General features: G+C 44.5%; 1 long non-coding RNA gene and 1 pseudogene across 3 annotated transcripts in view; one reads left to right on the forward strand and one right to left on the reverse strand.

The window, feature by feature from the left end:
* LOC149863621 (uncharacterized) overlaps window positions 1-17,154 on the reverse strand; it is a 729,305-nt gene that overhangs the window by 192,833 nt on the left and 519,318 nt on the right. For all 3 annotated transcript variants that reach the window (XR_016442472.1, XR_016442474.1, XR_016442473.1), the window contains one exon: window positions 11,063-11,674. This is a non-coding gene — a long non-coding RNA (uncharacterized LOC149863621). The remainder of the gene's footprint in view (window positions 1-11,062; window positions 11,675-17,154) is intronic.
* Window positions 3,695-3,815, forward strand: LOC149863622 (U2 spliceosomal RNA; annotated as a pseudogene).

Consider the following 17,154-nt stretch of genomic DNA (forward strand, 5'->3'; position numbering starts at 1 on the left):
AGAGTCAGGGCTCCTGAGGAAAAAGTTGTGAACTAACATTTTGCTTCTGCAGTTGCTCAAGTAATTATCATTCTCTCTGCAGACAAAGCAGAACACGGTAAAAGGGACTGCAACGACTATCTAGCACAGTAAAAGACCATTTTGTAGCAGAGCTATTTGTGCAAATCAGAGTTGTCAGTTGGTTGTGAAATTTTGCACAAAGCCAAACTCCAGAGGGTAGACACATGTTTTGGGCATCTGGCCATCTTCCCACTGAAATCAATGGGAACAGGACCTGAATTATGAAGTGATCCAAAATAATCAAGTATTCCTAAGTATTCCAAAATAATCAAGTTACAGGCAAGAGAGATAGCTGGGTTTCAAATTTCCAGATGCATATGTGGAACTGAGCTAATTTACACACACTGGGCCATATAAATGTTTTGTATAGTACTCAGCTCCCTTTGATGTTAATGGAAATCTGATGCTACTTAAGGGCAATACAGTATATGCCCCCTTAGAGCCCGTTTTTTGCACTCTATCACTAAACGCTAAGCACAAAGGAGAGTGGAAGCAACCCATTACATTACATCTAATATTCATGTAATTATTGAAGAACACTCTATGTACTACATTTGCAAACTGTCCATGATAATTTAATTTTGTCTCCTCAATTTATAATATGTTAATTAGGCATGAAATTAAATGCTTTTTAACATACAACTGATTATGCTATAATGTATCCAACGAGGGTTGATTACTGAATAATAAATCATATTTTGCATAAATATTTATATATTTTTTTAAATTCCACATGCAGTATAAAAAGATAACATACAAGAAAGGCAGTAATTTAAGGAGAAAAAGAACAAGCTAGATCTTATCTTTCTAAAGTTTAAAATCACTGAGAACTTTCAAAATATTATGGAAACGGAATAAAATAGGGAAGCATTCTGATCTCTGTTTTCAAGATATGGACATTGAAAAATATGGTACATCATCATTAATATATTTTGCCTGGAAAATGGCACTATAATTGTAATGCAGTCAATACTGCATTTGCCCAATTTGAGATTACTAGTACAATTTTGATATTCTATTTAGGGTCCAGTCTTGCTCTTGCTGAAATCAATGCCAAAACTCTTTTTATAAGAAAGGCACCACTGTGGCGTCGGATGACCACTGAATTTTAATGGGCTTGTTGCAACCTGTCATAAAGTAGGGAAACTTTATTTCTACCCTATCATGTTAACAAGAATTCATGCATCTCCAGAGGAACTATTTTGACATTTGCTTGAAAAAAGGTGACAATGAAGCCCTCTCACGGAAAGGCACACCGAAATTCTAACCAGGCTTCAAAGCAGCTCAATTAACTGAGTTTGTCCCAAATGTTCTATTTAATGTCTCTGTCAGAAATTCTCACCTTTCTTCACTTTAGTTGGCCATGCTCAATTTGTCCTTGAAGGACTTCACGTCACCAGGAGTGTCTCCCTCTCAAAATAGTGATTAATCCACAAAGAAAGATTTTCACTAACCTCATTGGGATTTGAATAGCACCTCAGTTTGCAGGAACTTTTTTATCTGTGGCTTGAAGGTCTACCTAAAAATGTCCTGACATCAAGCTCCATCTTGCTATCATTGGCTAGGGACAGACATTACACATCCGGTTTAAGTAATCAGACACTGGTTTAAACCTGTAACAGAACAGATGTTTAGCACATGAAAATTGGTTTGAAAAATTGCTGAAGCCAGTTTGAGATAAACCTGGTTGAATGTAGTATCAGACTTAACTGATTTAGGTGAAACCAGTTCATGCAATGTTTTTCCCAGACCCCTCACTGGTTTAAGTTAAATCAGACTCCCCCAGCATCCTCTCTGGGCTGGGCAGGGCTCTTTGCTCCACAGCAGAGCTGGTCCCTCCCATCTACTCCCTGGCTGCAGCTCTGGCAAAGACTTGCAGGCACAGCAACGTCTGCCTGGCTTCCTCCTGCTCTCCCCCTCCCTTTGCAACTCCCTGCTAAGCAGGGATCCCCTGTCCCCTCTGGTGTACACAAACAGGCAGCATTAGCTAGCAAACCACATGCTGGCTATGGTCCGTACTGTGGTAGACAGCAGTGCCGGCTTAGGCCTTTTTGGAGCTAATCAACAGCACAGGTGGCAATGTCCCTCCATTCCTTCTTTGTTTAAGAAGAGTTTGAACTAATGAGAAAGGCTGTTTGTTTTCTGATGGGGTGATAAATGCCAATAAATGCTCTGTTATCAAGGAACCCCTCCCTAATCCTGCTGGGGCCTAGCAATATTCCCCCTCAGCTCAGCCCTATGGAAGGGAAGGGAGGGCTGCTCTAGCACCCCTCCCGACTTCTAGCTTGAACCACTGCAGGCATGTGCCTGCATTTCTGGGATGTCCGTGCAGTTACAAAGTGATTCAGCCTAGCCAAGTTAGACTAACCTGCAAAGATTGAATCAATTCAGGCTCAGGCTTTTTGAATGTCTGTCCCTAGCCATTGGGTTCAGTGGGAGGTTCAGATCCAAGTTCAATGAGATCATGATTACTGTACATAACTAAGTGTACCTGCCTTGGATAACTTTATTTATGTTTTTTCTTCATCTACTTGGAATATCAGAGACAGTTAGAAACAGCACACCTATTCAGGAACTACAGTCAAAACTGATTACTGTATTTACTCAAATATGAGATGACCCTGAATATAAAACAACCGCCTAATAATTATATTCTATATATGGAAATATCATAAATGTTATAATTTTCCAGGTCCAGAATCCAGTTATTGGTGGTTTGCCTAGAATATGTCTCTTTCCCACTGCTAGAGCAGGGAAAATAAGTCTGGGGGATCAGGTAGCTCCTCGCTTTCTGTCCCCACCAACTTATTCTCCCTGCAGCCCTTTCCCCCTCTCATTGTTAGACCTTGATTTCCCTGAATACATAGAAGACAGGGACAAATTTAAAAATCACTGACCTTGAAATACACATACTTGTAGTAATTTGTACCTATAGATTTAGCTCATCTAGAATTGATGCATTTTACCTTTTTTGAAAGTGCTGAAAGCTTTAGCACAGGTCCATAAACACACTTTTAAGCAGCACTTTTGTACCTACTTATGTAGAGTCCAAAGCCAAAAGGCTCATGATTTAGCACATTAAGTAAATTGAGCCAGGCCTGAGCAGTCACCAGCATTTCAAGCCATGGTGGCCCCCTAGCTCAGTATGTGTGTACTCTAGATACCTCCTAGCCCCCAAAGGATCCATGTGACAATTAGCCCCACAGTCATGATTGGAACCAAGTGTTCTTCTCACAAGTCCTGGGATACTCCAAAAGTTTATATGCCACTGAGCTGCAGGCACTATAGTCTGGCTCTACCTCATGGAGGGTGGGGCCACATTAATTATATGCAACAGGATGAGGGGGCAACAGAGGGATTCTGGATGAACTGTTTAGGGCCCATTTGCTGATGTTTGCCAGGCATTTAGGGCTAGTGAAGAAATAGGAATAATTTGAAATGGGAAAGAAAAGCATAGCTCAGCTGCAGGAGTGAAGAGGAATGTATTCAATGTAGTAGCTTACCATACTTTTTTTGTTTTGTATTGTTTTGGGGTTTTTTTAAAGAGTCAGTGCCAAAGGCAACAGCACAGTGGGACCTACCATGTATTTTATTCAGATGGACTATACTAACCTAGCCCTGTGGTATGTTTCTATCAGCATCTCAGTCTTCTGGCTAAGATGAAACATTTTTGGCCAAAGGGAGGGTGTCAGGGCTGGCTCTAGCCCTCCCACTACCAGCCTGGTATTGCAGTACCTCCAGGCTGGGTGCCAGACCCCTTCTAGAGAAGCAACATCCCCTTTTTCCCCCTGTGGCCCTTAACAAAACAAAAAAAAGGGGCAGGGGAGGAAGAAACAAAGTTCCAATCAATGAGTTAAGTCAGTATGGACTATGTGCTCTATAGTCATGTTCAATGTTGGCTACATTTAAATCAACTTCATAGGTGGTTTCCATTATTAAGGACATGCTACTTTTAACATCAGTTTAATGATAAACAATGTATTTCACTAGATTTCCTAGTATGTGGAAGTAAGCTGAGGGGCTTTTCCCCCTATGATGATCTGTGCGGGTGGGGGTTGTGGGGTAGAAAGACCTCATCTTCTATTTAAGTAAATGTGGTAATACATTTTTCTCCATGTTTGGGTGTATTATTTACTGCTTATACAAATTAGGAAGGTATTGGTATAGAATCAGATTGGCCAGGATACACATTCCACTTCTGAAAAAAAATCTGGATTTAATGCCAGCCTCAATATGATCAATAAAAACAAATTTAAGGGGCACAAAGAGGGAAAACTTTAGTATTATGAGAAAAACTAGAAGCAGCACACCATAACTTGTTCATTTCCATATTTGCTTAACACTCCCTCTGCTAACTAGCAGCGAAAGCCAAGAAAAAAAGATTCTAAACAGGCCTGCCATAAAACATAATTAGGGCTCAGTCCTTCAAGTGGCTGAGCACTTCCTGGCAGACACTCAACATTACAGTGAGAGCTGGGTTTGCTCAGCCCTTTACAGGATCAGGTCCTTGGATAGTAATGTTGTTTATATTTGAAAAGTCTGCTTTCATCACAGTCTTTCTGTGCAAGTATTTGACCTTAAGTTAGTTTTCAGAAACAACTAATCAGTAGAAGGACACAGTATAAATCTCAGTATTTAAAAAAAGGTTTGAGAAGAGAAATTCTGACTATTGAAAGCACACGTTGGAGCAGAAGGAAGGAGTTACTATTATACTTAGAATACTTGTAGGACAAATCCACCACAGAGGATAATGAAAACTAAATGGGCTTTTCCAACATGCAACTTCTTCTCAGCAGCAAAGTTCAGCACACATGCTCAGTGACCAAACAGCAATACCTTTAAGTGCCTGTCTTAGGAGAGAATGCAAAGTCACTTCATTGTGTATGAAAGCAGTACTATTACACAGATAGAAATTTTAACTTGAGAACTCTTGCAGACCATCCAGTAATTTAACCATAGAACGTCTAATAAGATTCTTTTCTTTGTGCCATGCACAACACTTTCCGTTACTGTCCCACTTCTGCTTAGGAGAGAGCATGTGGGGGAGAGAAACAGCATACTATCTTTTTAAAAGATCTCTTAAAACACAGCATATGAAGGTAGCTAAAAATAGTAGCTACTAATTAAATTGGTTGTTTGACTGCCCTATCCATTGGGCCATGCTACTACCCTAAATTACTGTCAGGCCAAATCTTTCTTCCTAAAACACCTCTACTGGACTTCCAGTTCTTTCACATTTCAGTTCACAACTGCTTTGCCTTCATGGAAAGTTCAATTTTAAATGTTGTTCCTATTCCCTTTCCTTACTGCTTTTAACAGAAGTTTACATTGCTTGCCCTCGATGATCAAATTGAGAAATAGAAAAGGAACAGTTATGCCCATGATGTATAAAGAGTGTATATGCATTTACCATATCCACTGTTAAGTCCTTCTGTATTTCTTAGATGAGGCTTGTTGTGCAGTTGACATAAGATGCAGCACAAGGTATACTGAAACCCTTCATTATTAAATATTTTAAAATAGTCATGTGTGACAGTTATTTATTTTTTATTTATTGGGAAAAAAGATGAATAATGGGTCATGTCATTATTTCCTCTCTCCCCATGTCAGATTGCTACTAAATGTATATTAGCATAAAACACTCAAATTAAAAAACTTCCCTATGTAAGAGAATTACAAAATATTCTGAATTGTTGAAAAATTAGAGCATCAACATTGTATATTTTTTCTATCATAGTCATGTCCTACTTAAAACTCTGTGTCCCAGCTGGAGGAAAGGGCTCTTTGTAATCTTACTGTTACAGAAGGAAACGTGTTTTCCTGACTTCAACCGATTTTTTGAACAATAATCGAAACTTTGGGAAAACATGTACAAGCGCTGTGCAGGAGACTTATTTATGCAACTGAATTTAATTTGTTCAGACCAATCTTATACCTGCTGAAGTCAGTAGGGAAACACCTGAACTTTATGTATTTGTCTTATTTACATAGTATCAAAAGTGCACTGGGCACTTCGCCAACAATGGAGTAAAAGGACAAGTTCACAGTCCCAAAGAACTTGCAAATGAAGAGCCCAGTGGTAAATCTACTGAGTAGCAAGCTGACCTCAACAGAGCTATTTATGATGGCAGAGCACTATGGCACCCCCTAAAAACAATAATAATGCAAAACATTAGATAAAGTGCTGCCATACAAAAGCATTGTAATAAGTGTAGGAGGACTTTAAATAAGCTCAAGTTTAGCATGTATCTTCTTAGTTCTGCAACATTATTTGTGTTTAAAATTCACCCACCCCCTCACATCCCAAACACAGATTGAGTGTGAGAGTTAAAGAGAGTCAGCTAAAAAGAGATAAGGATAGTGAAAATGAGAGAAAATATAAAAAGTCTAAGAATTTTCTTTTTAATCTATCATACAAATGCCTTGTTTACTTGCTGTACAATTTGAAGTTACTTACCAATATGGTAAAGTGAGACTTTTGGCTGATGCTAATAATCCTGTGCCGAATTGCCTGGATTCTGGAAGACATGTCATTATACATATATTCCTGAAGACTCAGATATAATGATCAAAGAGTTCTCAAAGTATAAAGATCAATGAAGAGCTGTTTGTCTGTCAATCTGTCAAATGAAGCAGGAGTGTGGAGCTCAGCAGAACAGCAGGAGAGTGAACTACAATCTGAGGGAATGGGAACTTGGTCATGTTCTCCCCACAGTAATAACATTTTTTGCATTTCCTTTCTTTAGGATAAAACAGAATTCTTTTGGTATACACCTATTTGTTAGATTGGAGTTTACTGTTTTAATCTTTCATTAGTCTCTCTCTCCACTTGCAGTGGTGCCTCTCTTATTAAACCCACTAATATCAGAAATGAATTTTCTCATCTTTCTGAGAGTCCTGTCCTTCCCTTTTCAAAGAGCCTTTCTCACTATCATGCCTTCTTGAAAAGGTAGAGAAAACATATTCTTTTCCTGGTGTTCTCATGGAAGGTGAGTGAAGGGGCAAAGATTGTGGGTACAGGTGTCGAGAGGTAGAGAGAGATTCCACAAAGAAAAAGGGGCTTAACTCAGTATTTTGTATGCATGTGATGCTTTTTACTTGATTTTTTCTACACTTGCCCCTCTTTCTTTTCCCAGTGTATGCCATATGTTCCTCTATCCCCAAACATATTTACTCTTTCAGTAACATCTCTGGATTTCTCCCCTCATGGTCTCAGGTCTGGGGGGGTTCTTTGCTTTTTTTTATTTAAATTCTCTCATCCTGTCTCTCATCATAGTTTTCTGTATCTTCATTTTGCTCTTCTTTTTCCCCCATTCCATCCTGATTTTCCCTCTTGCTCCTTGATGCTCCCTCCTTGGAAGAGCCCTACTCAGCCCAATTTCTTTCTTCTAGGAAACTGTGAAATAAGCAGTCTTAACTAATGGTTAGACACTCTTAACACAGAAGAAGTCCAAATCAGGGAGGAGGGAATACAGAGGGGTCTGGCATCAGAACTGGAATCAGGAGCCCTAGCCAATGTCAGAACAGGTCAGGGTGAAAAGCCATAGCTGGAGACAAGGTAAATCAAGGTTTAACCAAGATCAGAAGTCAAAAGCTAAGGCCAAAGGTCTAACCAGAATCACAAGCTGAAAACTGGAATCAGGAAATGCTGAGGGTCTTACCAGAATTAGAAGCTGGAGTTGGAGCCAGGAGTAAGAACCAGAAAACCAGCAAGGAAAGGGGAGGAAGGGGGACCCAGGAAACTATAGGCCTATTAGTCTTATCTCAGTTCTGGGGAAGCTCTTTGAGAAAATTATCCAGGAGCACATCTGTGAGGGACCAACAGAGGAGATTATGATTATGCTTAGGGGCAACCAGATCCCCTCTCAGCCTTGTCTTGTGGAGGCTGAACAGGTTCAGGTCCCATAGCCTCTCCTCGTAGGGCCTGCCCTGCTGTCCCCTGATCATGAGAGTGGCCCTCCTTTGGACCTGTTTCATTACAGGCAGGTCCTGTCAGACCAACTTGGTTGCCTTCTACGACCAGATCAAAAAATCCGTAGACGCAGGGGTCGAGGTGGACATAGTCTTTCTGGACTTCAGGAAGGCCTTCGACGCTGTCTCTCACCCCATTCTCATTAGAAAATTAGGCGACTGTGGTGTTGATGCCTACACAGTCAGACGGGTCACAAATTGACTGGAGGGCTGCACCCAGAGAGTGGTGGTGGATGGGTCATTTTCAACCTGGAGGCACGTGGGCAGTGGGGTCCCCCAGGGTTCAGTCCTTGGGCCCACACTGTTCAACATCTTCATCAGCAACTTGGACGAGGGGGTGAAAAGTGCCTTGTTCAAATTTGTGGATGACACTAAGATGTGGGGAGAGGTGGGCATGCTAGAAGGGAGGGACAGGCTACGACTAGATCTGGACAGGTTACGGGGGTGGGCAGATGAGAATAGGATGGGATTCAATACTGACAAGTACAAGGTATCGCACCTGGGGAGGAAGAACCAGCACCATACCTACAGGCTGGGGAACTCCCTTCTCATCAGTGCAGAGGCAGAAAAGGATTCCGGAGTCGTTATTGATTCCAAGATGAACATGGGCCACCAATGTTAGGATGCAGTCAGTAGCTAACCACACCTTGTCATGCATCCACAGATGCATTCACGAGGATCACCAAGGAGGTGATCCTCCCCCTCTATGTGATATTGGTCAGGCCACAGTTGGATTACTGTGTCCAGTTCTGGGTGCTGCACTTCAGGAGAGATGTGGACAGCACTGAGAGGGTCCATAGGGGACCAGTGCAGAATGGAAGAGTCCCTGTTCACCTGAACACTTCCAGGACTAACTAGGAATGATGGCCACAAGTTGACTGAGAGTAGGTGCAGGCTAGACATCAGGAAGCACTACACAATCAAGGCGGCTAGGATCTGGAACCAACTTCCAAGGGAAGTGGTGCTCGCTCCTACCCTGGGAGTCTTGAAAAGGAGGCTGGATAATCACCTAGCCAGGGTCATTTGACCCCAGCATTCTTTCCTGCCCATGGCAGGGGGTTGGACTTGATGATCTGTTCAGGTCCCTTCCGACTCTACCAACTATGAAACTATGAAACACACAAGAGATCAGGAGAAAGAATTTCTTTCCATCTTTTCCCAGACAAGGAGACTACAGGCTGGGCCTGGATTTTAAGAGCGGGAGAGGGTTGGGCCTGCTGCCTGTGGCTGCCCTAAATTCTTCACTCAGCCCAGCTGACACCAGGGCATGTCTCTGGGTTTGCTACAGGTGGTGTCAGTTCATGGGTTGGCTTGCTCATATCTTTCGGTTGGGACCAGGGTTTCGGTTGGGAACAGGGTTCTGGTCTGGTCTCACTGTACTTTCCTAAGCAGGTTCCCCTTCTCTTTCCACCCTTGTTCTCATGTTCCCCATTGACCCCCCATCTCTTCTTCTGTAGTTGGTTCCTACCCTTTCCAATGGGGAGTTGCAGTTATCCATTGGCTAATTCTGATTCTTTATCCCTGTTTCCCCTTCTCTACCGCTGCTTGATTGTCTGCACCATTCCCTTGCTTTCCAATACCCAAAGCTTCATGCCACTTGAGCAGGACATTAGGAATAGTATTAAATAAATCCCTTAGAGTATTTTGTTAATTTAATCCCTGCAATCCACCCTCCCTGCTTGGTTGCTAAAACTCCTTCATCTGCTTGCCTTCAAGCAAAAGTGCCTCTACTTGGTATGACTGGAAAGAGCCAGAGCTAGCAGGAAAGTGTGTGCCTCTCACCACATTGTTGTGTCATGTGTCAGATCAGCTTGTTACTTCCTGACTCTGCAGTCTGCCTAGTTTCCACTACTGCTCAAGAGCATTCCCCTCCAAAACTTCAAATGTCTGGAATGTTCTCCCTGCATTGCTCTACCTTATGTACTCTCCATTTCTTTTCAGGGTGTGGCTGCAAAGATCTCTACAGTTGGACTAATTGTTGGTCCACTAACTATAATTCCCAGTAACTTTGCAACAGGTTAGGGACACAGCCTGGGTAAGATTTATGTTAGAAGAGCAGTGAGAAAAATAGTCAGAAAACGTTTAACGATCTCCTGCTGGATAACTCCCAAGTAGCACTGTGTAATCTGACTCAAAGGAGATGACCATCCCAGTTCTTCAGGATATTAGCCAATCCTAAATTGTTAATCAGTGTAAGAATTAAATAGTTCTTCTGAACTGTCTGAAAGACTGGAAAAGAGGGGGTTTCTCCAAACCTTCTCTGGACTTCTAGGAGGCAAGGCCAAATTGGCCTATTCTTACCCAAACTGGCCCAAACATTCTCCCTCTCAGAACCTTCCCATATAGTGGCCTTCTAACCTGCCACACTGAGATTTCTGTGGTGCACAATAATCTAGTGAAGTTGAAGCAATGTTAATATGGATCCCTGAATTTGGTGCTCAGATCTAGAATTTGCAGTCAGGAGAAGTTTGGGGCAACATGTGCTAGCAGTCAGTGTCAAGGCTAGGAGACTGGAAAAGCAAAAATGTAAACCAAATTCCCCACCCTAATGCTTAGAATTTATATAACTTTCCCATCAGTATTATTGACAGCAAAGTAATTTGTATTTCTGCACTGTCGGCCTTCCTTTTTTGTCCCATTATAGGTTGCCTTCAGTAGAAACAAAAGAGTTCTCTGCCTGTGATTATTATTACTAGTTTCTTGCACATAGAGATCTTGTACTCTTCAGCTGAGAATGAATCTGTAATACAGCTTCCACTTGAAACTTTCACTAAACAGTTGTCAGCTTGGGAGGGATTTACTAATTAGCTGATATAATGATACTGATATAGGTAAATCAATACTGAATTTTATTAGTAAATGTTAAGAGTCATGAACCAGAAAACAACAAGGCCATTATGGAAATACAAAGTTCCCAAGGGAGGGACTAACGTAAAAGGGATGGGGGTGAGGGGAAGCACAACTAGGTTACAGTGAATACAATCTTAGCAACTAAGTGACACTGAGAGAGATAAAGGGGATAGGTACAAACCTATACAATGGTCTGCAATGGAGGAGTAGGTAGGTTGAAGAAGTCGCTCAGTCCATAATTCTTATCACAGGGGTCCTCTTCAGGTGGAGTGGAGTGGTCCATCATTGAAGATTTCTCTTGGAGTCCATTGGGTGCAGAAGGGGATTCAGGCAGTCCCCTCTGGATCCAGTCTGATGGCTGTTGGTCTGGTGGGGTCAGAGTACTGGTGATGTCCTATGATGTGCTCAACATAGATACTGCAGGATCAAAGGATCAAAGGATAGTATTGAACACCATGAGGTGGCGCATCAGCTTCGTGTAGTGGTGGGAGACCGCAGGCATGCAGGACACTGTCATTGCTGGTCCCACGCCTCCTTGACCCAGTACTGTGTGTCCCCATGGGTGATGTCATCTACCTGCCACCTGTCCTGGTGGGCCACATCCTCTGCCCACTAGGCCTGAGTGTCCTCCAGCTGGTCCCCTGACACCAGGACCAGGCAGCCCAGGAGGAAGGTCCTGTCTTGGGTCCTCCTCTGGCAGAGCTGGCACATCTGCAGGCCCCCAGCTGTGGGTGTCAGTGACCCTGAGACCGTATCCCAACTGCCAAGTGTCCTCTACATGTAACTGCAGACCCTGTAGAACCATGAGATAGAAGATGTTTGTGTGAGCTTGCATCATTTCAGAGATAAGTTGTTCTTTCACAGTGGCCATGTGCTGCCTGGCCTCAGATCAGGGGTCAGGAGTTCATGGGTGCTCAGAGGCCATGGTAATTTGGCTGGGCAGGCCTATGCCCAGGAAGCTGCTGGCCAAGCCCTCCTGACCCAGCTCACTCCACTGCAGTTGGTGGGCTACTGGCTGATAGCTGCAGGCAGCCTTCCTGCCCCCACCCTGTTCCCAGGGTGGGACAGGCCAGGCTCCTGGCAGAACCTGCTGCCATGACTCCAGACCCCACTACCCCCCATACTCCTGCAGGCCAGCCTGTATCCTGCACTTCCACCAGCCCATGGTGCCCAGGCTTAGGGGGCACAGGGCTCCTGGACAACTGGGACAAAGAGCTGACTGCACACCCATTCTTGCCATCTCCACAGGAGGCTTCTCCAGGGAAGCATCCAGGGGCCAGCTCCCTCCCTTCTCCAATCCCCCATGGCATCAATATGCCTTGAGCATGTCCACACTAAGCATACCATGAGCAGTGCATGGGGATCTGTTTGCATGGACTGAGGGGCGCCCAATCCACTACGCTCTGCTGATGATGATGGCGATGGTGCCCTGGGTGCACCTGAGCACTTGGTATGGGAACCTAAGCTTAGACGACTTGGGGAGCAAGCCCAGGTTGCCCTGAAACCTCAACCACCACATGGGGGGCTAACTATGGCTTTACTACATGTCCCTGCCCTGCACAACCAAGGAGGACATCGCTATCAGCATCAACACTTTCCTCAGTATGTGAGAGGCCCATGCCCACCTAGCTGCAGGAGCATGGGCTACTCAATAAAATTTTGTGTCGTCTCCTGCTTCCCTGCTTTCTGTGCATGTGTGAGGGGGGAAACCCAGGGGCAGGGGAGTGCAGGTGAGTTGGTAGGTGAGTTGGCAGGGACGAGGGTCAGGGGTCAGGATGGGGAGGATCCTCCCCCCCCCAATGCAGGCCTTACCATGTGGCCAGGCTGACAACTCTGTGTAGTCTCAGCTGTCAGCGACGGTGTGCAGTTATGGGTGGTGCCTTTTGACAGCAGGGCACAGCAGTGAGGACTTGGCACTGCTGATGGCAGGCAGTGTCACAGCTGGCTGCACCTCATGGCAAGGGCTGGGGCTGTGGAACTAACACATCAGGTGCTAGCCTGGGCTCCCTGAGCTGCTGGTAGGGGGTGCAGCCAGGGAGTTTGGTGCTACAGGCTGCTGGATGCCTGAGGGTCTCTTCCCTAGTGCCAAGCTGAGGCAAGGGCTTGGGCAGGCACCTATGCTGCTGTAGACAGCACAGCTCTAGCCTGAGTCCCAGGGCATGAAGATGTCTGTCAGTTTCCACATAAAGGGCATGGGCTTATGGGCACTCCCTAACTGACTGTTGTGGTCAGTGATGGCAACCCACTGTGCCCACAAGGCCTTGATCTTTATGAGGCACTACTGTGCTGACCAGTTGTGACCTTGTTCCTCCATCCAGTCTGACAGCCCCACATAGATGTGGGCATTGGAGCCCACATTGGAGCACCAACCCCATTTGAACTGGCACTGCACCTCTACCTCTCATCACAGCACCATGAGGTTGCCAGCCTTCTCCTGTGACCAGCTGGGGCCCCAGGTGGTGGGTAGGAGTGTGGGCCTGGGAGTCAGCAATGATGAGACCATTGTGAGTCCCACACTGGATGACTGGGCCTCCAGCTGCTGGACCTGACAGCCACATGGCTGAGGCAATGCCCTGCAGCACCTTCAGGCTCAAAGCAGTCTGCTGGAGGTGGGCTTTGGGAAGGTGGAGCTGGCCCCAGCAGTCAGAAGCTGTCTGCACTTGGTCTGGGCCTTGGGAGGCCTGGCTGGAGCCTGTGCCAACCTGCAGCATTCTGGAGCCTGAATGTCACAGCCCTGGCAGCTGCATGGCACTGCAGCACAAAGCAGCAGTGTCAGGGTATACACAGGCTAGGGCAGCTGACCTATGACCTGCCCGGGGGACGCAAGGGGCAGGATTGCCTTCAGGCTCCCTCATATACCCCTGGGTTCAAAATGCCTGAAAACTTTTAGGTGATTTTCTAGCCTCCTTTTGAAGACCCTCAGGGTAGGAGTGAACACCAGTTCCCTTGGAAGCTGGTTCCAGCTCCTAGCTGCCCTGACTGTGACATAGTGCCTCCTGATGTCTATCTTGAATCTACTCTCAATCAACTTATGGCCATTATTCCTTGTTACTCCCGGTAGTGCTCATGGGAACAGGGACTCTCCCATTGCCTGCTGGTCCCCCTTGGCAAGTTTATAGATAGTCACCAGATCCCTCTCGGCCTTATCTTGTGGAGGCTGAACAGGTTCAGGTCCTGTAGCCTCTCCTCATAGGGCCTACCCTGCTGCCCCCTGATCATGTGGGTGGCCCTCCTCTGGACCCTCTCAATGCTGTCCACATCCCTCCTGAAGTGCAGCACCCAGAACTGGCCTCACCAATGTTGCATAGAGGGGGAGGATCACCTCCTTGGACCTGCTTGTGATGCATCTATGGGTGCATGACAAGGTGCGGTTAGCCTTCCTAACCACGTCCCCATATTGGCAGCCCATGTTCATCTTGGAATCAATAGTAACTCCAAGGTCCTTTTCAGCCTCTGTGCTGACAAGAAGGGAGTTCCCCAGCCTGTAGGTATGCTGCTGGTTCTTCCTCCTGAGGTACAATACCTTGTACGTGTCAGTATTGAAACCCATCCTGTTCTCATCCACCCACCCCTGTAACCTGTCCAGATCTAGTTGTAGCCTGTCCCTCTCTTCTAGCATGCTCACTTCTCGCCCCATCTTAATGTCATCCATGAATTTGAACAAGGAGCTTTTCATCTCCTCATCCACCTCACCAGTGAAGATATTGAACAGTGCAGGCCCGAGGACCGAGCCCTGGGGAACCCCACTGCCCATATCCCTCCAGGTTGAAAATGACCCATCCACCACCACTCTCTGGGTGCAGCCCTCCAGCCAATTTATGACCCATCTGACTGTGTAAGTGTCGACGCTACAGTCGCCTAATTTTTTTAACGAAGATGGGGAGAGCATCGAAGGTCTTCCTGAAGTCCAGAAAGACAACGACCACTGTGACACCTGTATCCAACGCTTTTGTGACCTGGTCGTAGAAAGCAACCAGGTTGGTCTGACAGGACCTGCCTCTAATCAACCATGTTGATTGCCCCTAAGCATAATCTCCCCTGCTGGTACCTTGTAGATGTGCTCCTGGATAATTTTCTCAAAGAGCTTCCCCAGGACCGAGGTAAGACTAATGGGCCTATAGTTTCCTGGGTCCTCTTTCCTCCTTTTTTTGAAAATGGGAACAACATTGGCCCCTTTTCAGTCCTCTGGCACCTTGCCAGAGCACCATGAGTGCTCGTAAAGCTGTGCCAGGGGTCCCTCAATGACCTCTGCTAATTCCCTCAGCACTCTGGGGTGGAGATCGTCCAGACCTCCTGACTGAAACATGTCTAGTCCCCCCAGAAGTTCCCTGACTAGGTCCTCACTGACCCTGGGCCTGGCTGTGCCTTCCCTGGGTCCGTCCGGGATCTCAGTGGGGGGGTGGGATGTCCCTGTCCCTGCTCAGAAAAATGGAAGCAAAGAATCTGTTAAATTTACTCATGATTAGGAGTTTTTACTGTGCAGTACAGATGTGCATGTGTAGATGTGTTCACTTGCTGTACTGTAAACTATGCTACTGTGCAGTTAGGTGTCTCATGTAGATGCACCTAGTGACATCTACTTGTGCAGAGAACTTAATGTCATCCCCAGGAGACTTACCATCCATAGCCCTCTGGCTAACACAGACAACTCCAAGTATGCAACACGGGTGTGCAGATGGATGTGAGAAAAGCTGAGAAACCATCTACGTCACCTACCCTACTCCAAAAGGGATAAACTTTAAGAGGACATACTTACATACTCCACTAAACTAAGAGAAACATATTAATAGGCATACTTTGTTATTATGGGGCAGACTGAAAACTTCTACCAAAAAACCCCGATCACAGCCATCCAACATGAGAGCTTCTTTCCCAGAGCTGAAGAATGTCACTTTGTGCCCAAAAGCTTGGCTGACATCTCTCCCAGCTACTATATGGTTGGTCCAATAAGATACGACCACAAAAAGAGGTACAGTTTCTGTTGCCCACTACTGTGCTCTTTTAAAGAGGAATGGGGGGAGACTTTATTTTATTTTTAAATGATCAATTATGGGAAAGTTGCCTGGCCACAAGAATTGTTCTAATTACAGAGTTTTCATAGTATTAAATACTCTAAGTTAAATCAACTAACATTTAGCAAACTGCTGTTACTTTCCCCCCCCACTTCTTTCTCTCTAAGAGCCCTCCACAGAATTAGCAGTTAGGTGCTAATTGCAAATGATTAAGTGCTTACCAGTCTTACACTTCTTCTTTTAATATTAATTAGATGAATTAGCATAGAACATGGTTTGTATTAATATTATAAATGAAAGTCTGCATGGATCAATGCTTACTGATTTGTATTATAAGAGGCACATAGGAAAAGAAAAAGATCCAGTTTAGACACAAAATTGTGTACTGTTAGAACGCCATATATTTGTGTTGGCAAGAAAGAAGTGGAAGGACTGACTGAAGAAAATAAAGTTAAACACTATTAATTTATACAAACGAGATATCATTTTTTCAATAGCCAGAAGCAGCAAACTTACATAAGAAGATAAATTTATCTCATCAGTCTCTAAAAGTAAGCAGAATATATTAAGCACAAGTCATGTTTAAATTATTCCATAAAGCACACACACATACGCAGTCAACACCCACCCTGCCTTGCTGGAAAGAAAGACTTAGCCATTCCTGAATGTTTTTATGTATCTGAGCTCCCATCATAGGACCACTAGTAGCCCATTCAACATCCTAATTGTTCTTCCCTGTCTGCAAGATGACAAGCTGTTTCTAAATGGGCTTTTCTTATTATTATTATTAATTCTCCTTCCTCTAGAGCTCCTCCTCCTCAGATGCCATGGAACATTAAACCCTATTTGTCATCCATAGTTGTGTCAGCATTCACAACATTAAACTTGCCCACCCCTATTCCTGGTTAAAAATGTAAAACACAATGTATTTATTCACAGAAAAGGGGGTAGAAGGGGAGGAGGAGGTTGCAACTGAAATAACATTATGTTTAGATTCCCAATTTGTAGAAATTCCACTTCCATAGATATTGTTGAACTTTCAGTGGCACTACTTTTAAAAGAGTATGTAATGAATGAATTTTCTAGGATGCTTGAAGAGTCACCTGCCAGACTGTATTTTTGTAACATTAAGAAATGGAGCAATATGGGAAATAGCATGTGTAAGTGAAACATCAGTTGGTTTTGACTTGATAAAAAAAATCCCTACTATTAGCAAAATATATTTGCTAAATGAAAATGAAAGGGAAGCTGAAAGAGTTAA

Source organism: Crocodylus siamensis, chromosome 5, assembly GCF_052110815.1.
Source record: "Crocodylus siamensis isolate JL-2025a chromosome 5, ASM5211081v1, whole genome shotgun sequence".
Lineage (NCBI taxonomy): Eukaryota > Metazoa > Chordata > Crocodylia > Crocodylidae > Crocodylus > Crocodylus siamensis.